Raw genomic sequence first — 13,135 nt, 5'->3', positions numbered from 1 at the left:
AGTACGCATCCTAGCTTACTGGTATGCGAACCAGAGCATGAGTGTAAGATGGGGGAACATCTTATCTACCCCTTTTAAAGTTGGGAACGGGGTCCGGCAGGGGGGTATATTATCCCCAGCCCTTTTCAATATTTATATGGACGACCTTTCCAGGCATCTGGGGGAATGCAGTACAGGTTGTATGATAGGTGATTCCCTGGTCAACCACTTTATGTATGCAGACGACCTAGCTATACTATCCCCGAGTACAGGTGGGTTTCAACAGCTGCTTAACATCTGTACTAATTATGGGGTTGATTTTGATGTCAAATATAATGCCAAGAAGAGTGTGGTAATGGTCTGTAGAACTAAGGAGGACATGGATATTAAGTTTCCTGCCTTTCATCTGTCTGGGCAAGCTCTGGGGGTGTCCAATAGTACCAAATACCTAGGGCACATTATCACAGACACATTGGAGGATGATGCTGACATGTTTAGACAGAGGAGATTGCTCTATGTCCAAGCTAACATGTTGGTTAGAAAATTCCACCACTGTACATATGATGTAAAAATTAATTTGTTTAGAGCCTATTGCACCCCTCTCTATACAGCTCCACTCTGGGTGAATTACAAGAAAGAGAGCATGCGTAAATTGAAAGTAGCCTATAATGACTGTCTTAGGATACTCCTGAAGAAACCCAGGAGTACTAGAGCCAGTCAGCTGTTCTGTAATGCAGGTCTTACCACCTTCATGGCCTTGCTGAGAAACCTTACTTTTAAGTTTATGTGTCGGCTGGACCGCTCTTCAAATGTTTTAATTGATCTGATGACAGACCCTGGCCGCAGCTCTGTCAAGTACACATCTAAGATTTGGGAACACTGGCATAAGTGCCTTTTTTAGCCCTTCTTTCCTTGTGTATTTATATATATTTATGATTGTATGTTTGTATATTTATATGTAATTTATTGATTTTATGTATTGTACATCTTCCATGTGGGCCTTGAGCCTGTAATAAAGTTTATTATTGAGGTTTTTGTAAGGGTACGTTAAGTTTTGTTTTAAATAAAACATTTTTTAACTATATTCCTTTTACTCTCATGCTTTTATTGCTAAGGTTTTTAAGAATGGAATCATACATGCCACTTTTGCCTCAATGTTTTTAGTTAAGGGGAAATATACAAAAACATCAAGGCATGTCAGACTACCTGAAAGAGTCCAAGACTCCCAAGCACTGGAGGGGACGTGGGCTTTGTGGCTTGAAGCTTGCAGTACTATGTGAGAGAGACGGTGAGGAGCTCTCAAGGGTTCATGTGTACTGTTAGGTCTGCCCCTTGCTACTTTAAAATACTATGAATGATGCATCACAAAACGTGTAGCCTCTGGGATAGAGGAAACTAAACCAAGTGTTTGGTCAACCAATGAACCACAATGCTTGGTGAAAACAACTTAGCCTAATAATCCAATTTAATAACTCAACCAGCCTAACCGAGCAATTGAGTGGGACAAATACCCAACATTTTTAGAAAGTGTTACATTCTACTCAGAAAAATCCAGAGGCCTGGAGCTCAATGACCTCAATGCTGTGTAGGGCCATAATGTTTATGTATAACTAATAGCAAATTGGGTAGGAGCAGACATCACAAACACCTTTGTTCACAAAACGTCAAGTTCTAATGTAAAGATGGGCAAAAAATAATAATGAATTATAATAAATAATAATGAATAATAATACACTTCAGTTGCATGGAATGATATAATTCAAACAGGCACATTCAGCCAAAGCCGCACAACAACATCAGGGAGTGGTAAAGAAGGTTTACTTTATTCATATCAATCAGATATGACAGGCGTACACTTTTTGTCCAGCAGATGGTCATGGCAAAAGGGACAAAGTTGAGTAAAATTTGAATAGCAGTTAAAAAGGTAATATCAATACAAAGTATAGAATTCAAAAGAATTAAGCACAATACTTATACTAATTCACCTCTTAAATGTCATAGAAAATAAATGTTTCGGTCACCCGCAGACCAGGTTTAAGAAATTATATTCTCCTAGCTATGGGCCTCGTTTCCCGATAACGACGTATCTTAACGGCCTACGTGGATTTTGGCGACATCGTAGACTCAATAACACTTTCTACTTATGAGCGTTTCCCGAACATCATCTTAAAGTCAGGTGCACGAGCATCTCCGAGTATCTCTTAGGAGCTGTTTAAGTCACGTTAACCTGTTTACGTTAATTGCTGTGAAATTAGCTAGCCTTTGCGTGCATCGAAAGTGCACTGTGCACTGAATTCGGGGCGGGGATAGTAACGCCATCTCCAGCAGAGTATTTAAACTGTGTTCCCATTGTAAGGACATTTATTACGATCTGTCTGAGAGTGGCCTGTCAAAGCTAGCATCATCGAAGTCATACAGTACAGTAGGCTACATACATTCAATAAAATTAACCTACATTTGAGTCCAACTGCATGACCATTCTTACCCTACACTTACCCTTACAATAAAGAAGTGATCCTATTTCAACCATAACTTCATTTTAAATCATTTCTTTCTTTATGACATTTAGTTTATAGTTTAGACAGCAACGTTGACATCTATATTCAACTGCATCCACTACATAATCTCAAACTTTATTTGTTGGTAACTCTCCAAAAAGGCTACCATTAACACATTTCTTAATGAAAAGGAAACATGCATCACAATAATACTTCAGTGTAACCTGTACCTATGTGGAGTGCAAATATGTCTTGCCATTACACTACCCAACAGCTCTACGTCTGCTAACACTACAGAATGCATAATTCCTACGGGCACTGCACTAGTTTTGTATAGCCTAATCTTTATTTTCAAATACTCAATATTCTTTATTTCTATTTTGATGGGAATAGGCAGGTGAAACAATGACATTCTCATGATGTGCTATACACAGAAACATCGTTTGGATTTCTTCTATAATAGGCCGAACGACGCCCCTGGATAAGGTGTCGAGGGGGTTGAAGCGTACGTCATTTGGACTGTATGAGCTATGAAACTAGCGATTTAAAAAAAGTTTCAATGAAGAACATGGTTGCAAATATATATGTATACAACTGTCTAGAGCACGAAACACGCATCTAGCTAGAAAGCTACCATATAAGCCAATGGAGTGGTGGCATAAGCGCTAATTGTGCCTTAAAACTACAGTTTGAAAGCTTCAGTTAAGACCTACATACTATGCATCGGTCGCGTAGCACATTTTAGATCAAACCGAGTCATTATAAACATATAAAAAGTTGTGTAGATAGTTTTATTAATGTAAAATATTCCTCGCTTCAAGTAGCCATGTTTTTTTTTTAAATTCCCCTTTCTTCCGAACGACGGCCGAACGACGCCCCTGGTGGATTTAATCGCTAAGTGTGAAGTTACTACTGGTCCTGACCACACGTAGAATTCTTCTCAACGAAAGATAAACTTAAGCTAAGTGCCGCGTCGGGAAACCGGTCTGCAACGTGGGATTCCTCTTACGAACGATTTCAAGTCCTTTTTAGGCTAAGTGCGCGTTCGGGAAACGAGGCCATGTTCAGTTGTACCAAAACCAAAGAAACCCTGATTCACAACAAAAAAATACTACAGGCATTCCTTATAGTAAAAAGCCAAAACCGTTTTTTTTTTTTTTTTAATTAAGACCTCCTATCTCTATGCTTGGCAGATAGATAAGATATACTGTAGCTGGTTAATATGTGGAGCGTACATTCTTCAAGTCTAAATGTTTAAATGTTCGAATATCCTCCATTTTATCATCATATTATAATTTCCACTAGTTCTGAAAGCACAAAACAAAGTCAATATCTCAAACGTCAAACTCCTGGATAAAAATGAAAACACAGGATAGGAAGTTATGATCACCAACAAAACATTCTTAGAAATGTCATGTTTGTCTTAAACCGTCACATCTCTCCTGTTGACTTTTGCCATGTCTTTATGGTTACTTTTCGTCATTGTAGATCTCTACTTTAATGGTGGCATGAGATGTCTGTGACATTGTTCCCAGAACAGGCCTTTTTCTACTGAACCTCAGCTGACATCCATTAGCCACCTGCCTTTTGAAGTTTGGATCCTTCCCTGAACACATAGCCTGGAGCAGTTTCTCATCACAGGGTGTTTCAGGAGAAATAACACCAATTCCAAATTCATTTTTATAAGACACCCTATCCTGAGGAACAGAAAACATGATGGCAAGTCGACAAAGAGTTTTCTGCCCATTGATGAAATACACGTCACACACATCAAAGGTCATGACACCATATACCGCCTCCAGGAGTGAATCATGCTTGCAGAAGGAAAACGTAGCCTTTTCGTTTTCTGGTATTGTTGGTGGTGGAGGATCTAAGACTTGTCCCGTCGACAAGTAAACCCTAAAAGAAAATTAGCGCCAGTTAACAGATGCTGTCTGCACAACACAAAATGAAATGTGAAAAGCAGAGAGATTTCAAATTCAGTTGGCTGCTGTCCGTCTGCAGATGGGACAGTAGTTAGTCATCTAGCATGCATTGTTCAGCCCTCTGGCTCTTTTACAAGTTACAGTAAGGTAAGGGAGAATGCACACTATGGTGTTTGGTTAGCAGACAGTGAAACACACTGAGGTGGTAATGTAGCTAATTTACCTGATTTATTTTGTTTATGTACTTATCCCATTTCTTTAAAAGGTAAATACATGAAACAATAATCGATTTATAACATGTTCTACACAGCTGTTGTAACAGTTTTCATGTGCTGTGTGAGTGGATTTCCACAAAATTGGATACTTTCTGTGACTTGACTTAAAGGTGCATTCATTTTGAAATAGTTCACTGAAACCAAATTACTTAGGCTATATACAGAAAGGGATGTTCATATATAAATTCATCAAGACATAAGAAGAGAATCTCTCTGTCTAAAACTTGACAAGAAGTGGACTGCATTTTATCTGACTGTTACTTTTAGTCATTATTATTAAATAACCCATGCTAAAATCATGAGGAACTCACAAAGGATTGGAAAGAGTTGCTGCTCTGCGGTTAGTTAGCTGGATGATGAGGCTGCGCGCTGAGGCTTCCTTAATGCACTTCATGCAATGACCTGTCAGTGCTCCACCGCCACCCGCCACCTCTGCCATCTCTCACTGTACAGACTTAAGCATGTTAAAAAAAGTCAGTTCGAGTAGGTAGACTAAACTGCATGATAATCATACTAATTAAAAGCCAAATGGCTAAATAAACATATCAGACACACATTCACACAAAATAATACAGTATACTGTCTTTGTTCGTTTGTTCGTTATTACCTCCATCAAGGAGGTTATGCGATCGGGTCCGTTAATTTATTTATTTGTCCGTCTGTCTGTGGACAAGATTTCTCAGAAACTACTGGGCTGATCTTTCTGAAATTTTCACAAGAGGTGGATCGTGATCTTTGTTTTCACACCTAAAGTGACATTTCTCGAAAACCAATGACCGGATTTTAATGAAATTTGTGTACCTCCTTGCTCGGGGTCAGAAATCTCGGATTGCTTTAGTTCCGTGTGTGATTATTAACATAACAAAAAAATATCCAAACGTGAATCAGTACAAACGTGAACCAGACTCTCGCCGTGCCGCAGTGTCGGCCTGCTTTCTCGATTTTACTTTAGAATAAATACAAAGTCCTGTGTGTTAACGCTTTTCCAAGAAGGAAAACATTCCTCTTCAAAATCAAAAATAGCAATGCATTGCCATTGTACAAACAACCAGGAACAAAATACCGCTTTTCTCACCAGAACCCGAGGTGAATGAAGTCCTCCGTATTGTACTCGTTTAACCTGCTTTGATGATCGGTCCAGAAAATGCAGTAGGAGGAATATATTCCATAAACATACATATAAACAAAATATCGTTATAACATACCGGCATTTGGCTGTCTAAGTCGTAATTAAGTTTAAACTTGCTACCACTTCTCCATTCAACACACCACCGTGAGAAAAACAAACCTCCCCTTGTGTGCGTTCGCCTGCTTTCATATGACCCATGAGTAGCCTACCTATTTAAAGTGATAGGCCTACACATAAGGAGAACTGAGTGGTCGCTAAATTATTGTCCCATAGGTATTTCGGTCAGTTGGATAAGGCCAGAGATGGGCAGTATTTCAATTACTTGTATTTGAAATACTAGTTAATTTACTTTTGAGTATTTTGTAATTTGTATTTGATAGGGCCGATAAAAAAATCAAATGTAATTTGTAACAAAATACTTTAGAGTGGAGTAATTTTGTATTTAAAATACTCAAAATACTTTCTCTAGTGTTTAGGCAGAAGGAGATTTTTTTCTGTCTGATTCTACCACTAGACCATCTGATCTGCCTCTGAATGTCATTGTCGAATCAGGCATCAGACAATTTGCCAAAAGTGGTGCTTCTTATGGCCCGCCCCTTTTTGGGGCGAAAAGGAAATCACCCCAGGGCCTCGTTTCCCGATAACGATGTATCTTAACGTTCTACGTGGATTTTCGCGACATCGTTGACGGCCGAACTCTTTCTACTTACGAGGGTTTCCCAACCATCAACTTAGGCTGAATCCCATTTCTCCCGCTACCCCTTCGTCTTTCCCCTTCCCCTCCGTTTTGCGCGTTCATGTGGAGGGGTAGGGCTGTCCCAATTCACGTTAAGACAGAGGGGTAGGGGAAGGGAAAGCGCTTTCTACCGCTCCAAACGAAGATTTTCCGAGGGCACACTTCAAACGGAGGGGTAGACTGATTTCCCTCAATGCATTGCGAACCCGTGATCATTAAAGAACAAACATCGCGCGAGTCCATTTAAAAATGTCGGAAACAGCAGGGAAAGCATCACACAAATGAAAGTATTTTCTTTGTAATTCATGATTTTAAAACTTGTTTGATGAAATGTTGCATTGTGTAAATAACAGCTGCAGGCGCCATGTTTGTTTATATCTGGTGAGTGACAGCTGTCGCTCTCCGGTAACGTAACAGCTGAGCTGACGCTTCGTACTGATGACGTACGTAATTGTTGAAGTGCTATCCCAATTCGAAGGGCTAGCGTTTCAACCCCTTCCGCTACCGCTCCGTTTGAAAAAGCAAAGGCGAAGGGGTAGGGGTAAGGGTAGGGGTAGAGATGAGAAATGGGATTGGGCCTTAAAGTCAGGTGCACGAGTTCTTAAGTAGCTCTTAGGAGCTGTTTACGTCAGGTTAACCTGTTTACGTTAATTGCTGTGAAATTAGCTAGCCTATGCGTGCATCGAACGTGCAATGTGCACTAAATTCGGGGCGGGGATAGTAACGCCATCTCCAGCAGAGAAGCCTATTTAAACTGTGTTCCCATTGTAAGGACATTTATTACGATCTGTCTGAGAGTGGGCTGTCAAAGCTAGCATCATCGAAGTCATACAGTACAGTAGGCTACATACATTCAATAAAATGAACCTACATTTGAGTCCAACTGCATGACCATTCTTGCCCTACACTTACCCTTACAATAAAGAAGTGATCCTATTTCAACCATAACTTAATTTTAAATAATGTCTTTCTTTATGACATTTAGTTTATAGTTTAGACAGCAACGTTGACATCTACAGTATATTCAACTGCATCCACTACATAATCTCAAACTTTATTTGTTGGTAACTCTCCAAAAAGGCTACCATTAACACATTTCTTAATGAAAAGGAAACATGCATCACAATAATACTTCAGTGTAACCTGTACCTATGTGGAGTGCAAATATGTCTTGCCATTACACTACCCAACAGCCCTACGTCTGCTAACACTACAGAATGCATAATTCCTACGGGCACTGCACTAGTTTTGTATAGCCTAATCTTTATTTTCAAATACTCAATATTCTTTATTTCTATTTTGATGGGAATAGGCAGGTGAAACAATGACATTCTCATGATGTGCTATACACAGAAACATCGTTTGGATTTCTTCTACAATAGGCCGAACGACACCCCTGGATAAGGTGTCGAGGGGTTTGATGCGTACGTCATGCGTGACTGTATGAGCTATGAAACTAGCGATTTAAAAAAAGTTTCAATGAAGAACATTGCAAATATATATGTATACAACCATCTAGCTAGAAGCTACCATATAAGCCAATGGAGTGGTGGCATAAGCGCTAAATGTGCCATCAAACTACTGTTTGAAAGCTTCAGTCAAGACCTAAATACTCTGCATTGGTCGCGTAGCACATTTCCGATCAAACCGAGTCATTATAAACATATAAAAAGTTGTGTAGATAGCTTTATTCATATAAAATATTCCTCGCTTCAAGTAGCCATGTTTTTTTTTTTTAATTCCCGTTTCTTCCGAACGACGGTCGAATGACGCCCCTGGTGGATTAAATCGCTAAGTGTGAAGTTACTACTGGTCCTGACCACACGTAGAATTCCTCTCAATGAAAGATACACTTAAGCTAAGTGTGGCGTTGGGAAACCCGTCTGCAACGTAGGAATCCTCTTACGAGCGATTTCAAGTGCTTTTTAGGCTAAGTGCGCGTTCGGGAAACTGGGCCCAGATCTCTCCCATCGGCTCTCATGTTAAATCCATTTTTTTCACAAAAAAAAGAAAACTTAGATAGCTGTCTTGATATTTGTCAATTTATCTTCAGTAGTACACCGACTAAAAGGAGGTTCTTTCAAAAAGCGAATCGAGTTGTTGCACTGAACGTTAGCCATCTTGACAGAATATGACTTGATCAAAGCCGTATGATGTCCTTATAGGCCTACGCAATTACGTATGGCGAAAGCATGGTGGGGATAGCCCTCCCGGAAGCCATAGAGATTGCAATGAGAGCCCTGTTTTGTGAAAACATGAAAGTCACACAGCTGCTGCCTGCAAAAATATATATATATATATACAAAATCAATCAATTTGTTGTCTTTTAATAGCTTTGCTTAGTTACACTGACATTCTGTGACTGTTCTTCCTTTTTTACTGGGTTCACCAGAGCTTTGTGTACATTATATAGCCCCGTAGCCAGGGCCCATTAGGCATATTTATGTAAATCTAAATAGTCTGAATAGCCAAGTGACATTGCCAAAAATTCTGATGTAGGCCTATACCTATATGAAGCGAAAAAATTACACTGGCAGGTGTAATAGGCGGAATATGTGTGCGGGGGCAGGGGCGTGGTGGCGGCGGTTACAAACATGAAAAAAAGGATAAGGGACTCAAATGTTTGGGAACCACTGCCTTACAACACTGACAAGGGCCCGTCATAATAGCCTGCACCTGGGCCCGTGATAAACGTTACGCCACTGAATAGCCCAAACCTGAATGTTCTGCTATACCAAATTAAGAGAAAACTGAACATTCATAAAAAGTATTTCCTGTATTTTAAAAATACAAAATACATGTATTGTATTTTGTTACATTTTCTGGCAACAGTATTTTGTATTTTATTTTGATACATTTATTTAAAGGGTATTTTGTATTTTGTATCAAAATACATTTTGATGTATTTTTGCCCATCTCTGGATAAGGCACATTTCATATGGCCAGACTTTATTCTTTTCCAGCATTCACATGGTGATATATAAGACACTCAATATTATGTGATTTTCGAAATTACCAGGTGATCTCCAATCCACTGGTTTATATCAAAAACAGATGTATTAGAATAGAATAGGCTATTTATTTGTCATTGAACAAGTGCAACGAAATTGAGGTGGCAGCACGCAGACTCTCAGTGCTATTGAAAAAAAAAAATACAAATATATACAATATAACTATACAAATTTACACTATGAATACTCAGCTTAAGTAAAACAAGTTTAAAAAAAACGCAAGACATATTACACATCAAAGAGACAAATACAGGTTAGTTGTGTGCATTGTTAAGTGCTATGATGGCTCTTGGATAGAAGCTGTTTCTCAGCCTGTCTGTTTTTGCTTTGATGGTGCGAAAGCGCCTCCCTGAGGGAAACAGTTCAAAAAGGTGGTGACCAGAATATCCAGATAGCGTTAAAAACCTAAAATAAATCTAAAGGTGAAAGATCTTCATCATAGCAGAGATACCAAGAGATACATCATAGCAAGAGAAGGCGAGATCAGAAAAACACCAGACTCTTGTATCATTTATTGCCTTACACCTGACCATTACATCATAATGGGGTTGTTCCTTCCTCTATCAATCAGAATAACACACAAACAGACTACAGATGATCCCACAAAAAAAGAAAACAAACATAAAGCCTGAACTCAATGGAAGGATCCCATAGCGAAGATAGTCCTGTTAGTCAGGAAGGAACCTTAAGCTGAACCACCAGTGGCGGTTCTACACGGAGGCCTGGGGTGGCCCGTGCCCCCGTAGACATGTCCCTGGCCACCCCTGCGGCCACCCCGCGCTGACCAAATAAAAAAAATATATAGGAATTTATTATGACTTTACACCCGAGCGCCAAAAGCGGTACTAATGCGATGCAACGTTCTACACGGGTAAATCACTGTAGTTTGCCATTGTGTGGTGCTTGCTGGAGAGAGGAGCTACGATTTAAATGTTTGGCTCGCTCTCTTTCATTAATGGATCGCTGGTTCATAAGAGGAGCTGGTAGTCTGCCTATGCCTGTAGTGGTAAGTAACCATAGTAATAATAAACAACTGTCTACCGGCTGAGCTGGTGATTTTTCTGCCACATAAAGGTAGAGAAGAAGGAAAAATAACCACAGCGTTTTTTTCCAGAACCAAAAGATGGAAATATACTATGCCTGTTGACTTTCCCAGATGTTATGTGTACACAAATTGTCATAGACGAACTGAACGAATTTGATTTCACGACGACAAGAATGTGTGTGGGTCATACAGTCACAGTCTTTCACAATCACTTTGTTAATTCCAGGATAAAAAAAGAGTCAGTTCTTGTGACATAGTCGCTGATATCTGACAGTAGGTAACATACAACATCATATCTAGCTACTAGCTTGCTTTATATTCCTGCGCTAGCAAGAAGCCTTTGATTGCTAACTGATGTAGCTAGCTCTTGCTGCTGAGTTTTCAAAGTTGACGTCAATGTTTTAATTTAATGTATCCCATGATCAGGGTGTTTTCACTGCTTTCAACACTGATAGCTACAACAGTTAGCAAGCAAAGGCTTTCTTTCTAGTGCAGGAATCTTAGATCAGCAGTAGACTAGCTAGCAGCTAAACAATAACATAATAACATGAGGGGCAGATAACATCGACTGTCATGAGAACTAACTCTTTTTTACTGGAATTAATAAAGTGATCCTGGATCAAAAGCCACAATCACCACTAGTATTTAATCAAAACAGGTTTAATGGGTACCGTTACTTCGGTTCGTCATTGAATTAAATGGTCTTCACCATACAAAGACATAGCTACTTAACGGAGTTTTGGTAAACAGTTGTCGTGAATATGAGACTCTCCTGCTGTCAAATCAGGACCAATCAGAGAAGAGCCCGTCCTGCTTTGGTTCCCGCCCACACAGTGTCAAAAGTTGAATTGATGCTCTGTATTTGCACCCTGTACTGTATTTTCCATTTTCATTTTGTTATGGCCCTTACTCTTGCACCTGCACTCATTGTTATAATGTTAAGTTAAGTTATACATGTTTATATGTTATTAAAGTAATTCAAGTTTATAATATTTAAAAATCATTTGTTGCGTTTTTTTATGTGCCCCCCTGGTTAAACCCTGGCCCCTCCTTGGCCCCCCTAGTAAAAATGGTCTAGAACCGCCACTGTGAACCACGGCACATAAGGGGGGACCCATCTGCTTAAGGTCAGCCGGGAGGAGATAAAGAGGGGATGAGGGGAGGGTTGGTTGGTGTAAGATAAAATCAAAATGTATCGATTTAGCATGAGAAAAATGGCGAGTGAGGTTCACATGGGAAAATTGTAAAGACCAAGAATACAGCAGGCCATAACTCTGAATGTCAGTGTGAGAAAGGGTGGCATCCCTAGACAGACAGGAAGAAACACTTGACATTTCAATGTGCAGGTCAGCAGATCAAGAAATGCAGAGGTTCTGTTTTACAAGAAGTCATGGGTAATTACTATGTACAGAGTGGACCAGACAGTATGTCACCATCCCATGACCGATAAGGGGGTGGCTTGTGGGCCCAGAGTGGCATCACTGGGCTGGGGCTTTAAATGTTTGAACATTGACTGTACCTAATCAGAATCCGGGTTCTCCAGCCGTTAGTGTAGTGCTGATGTAACATTCTTGACTGCACTGCATTGACGGCTGTATTGTGTCATCATTTTCCAAGTAAACTTATCTTGCTACAAAAAAAGCCTCGTCCGTTGACTCCTCTTAAAGCAGCACACAGGTATAGAAAATACCTAACAGTGGCAGAGGTAGAAGGGGAACGGAAACAACAAGTTTTGTTCACAGCTTGCATTTGGCATATGTACATAATATAAAAATGTATACAGACATCAGGATGTCAGCTATATACATGATACATACAAAACCAGCTTAGCGGGAATACCCTGTGCTCATAGGGTAACTTTTACAGGGGTAAGAAGAGTAGGAACAGAAAAACATGTTGGTGGTAGCAATAATATGTGTTTGTATATAAATGCTAGCATAGGGTATGGGGTAGAGTAAGTGTACGGCAGTACGGTGGTCGTGGGTGCAGAGGGCAGAGAGTTTCTACAGGGAGATTGGGTGGAGAGACTACAGCAGCATCCCATAGCGAAGATAGTCTAGATTAGGAGAGAAACAAAAAACAATGAGTTGGAAGAGTTTGGCTGTCCATATGCGTAGATGAGGAGGAGTGGTGGTGAGGAGCAATGTTTCCACATCCATCAGCAATTGGATCAGGCTATAAGGGAGAGAGAACATTTTTGTTAGTAGACATCAATTTTGGAAACAGACAAGGAGACACTTTTAGGTAGTCAATTAACAGTAGGCAATATGGCCATTTTATCTGTATTATTATAGGCATTATCAATATGATATAAAAGGAGAGGGAGAGAGAGAGGCTACCTGGCTAGATGTATGGGAATATGAATTAGCATTTAGTTTGGTTTGGTACATGTGGATATTTTAGTCATAAGCTTTGTAAGGGTGGCAGGGTGCACGCCAGTGACTCGTCATTGTCAGTGATGAGGCCCACAATGGTTGTGTCGTCAGCAAACTTGACGATGAGATTTGAACTGTGCGTTGCCGCACAGTCATGCGTGA

This window comes from Sprattus sprattus (assembly GCF_963457725.1).
Source record: "Sprattus sprattus genome assembly, chromosome: 19".
NCBI classification, from domain to species: Eukaryota; Metazoa; Chordata; class Actinopteri; order Clupeiformes; family Clupeidae; genus Sprattus; species Sprattus sprattus.
This window is presented reverse-complemented; position numbering follows the sequence as displayed.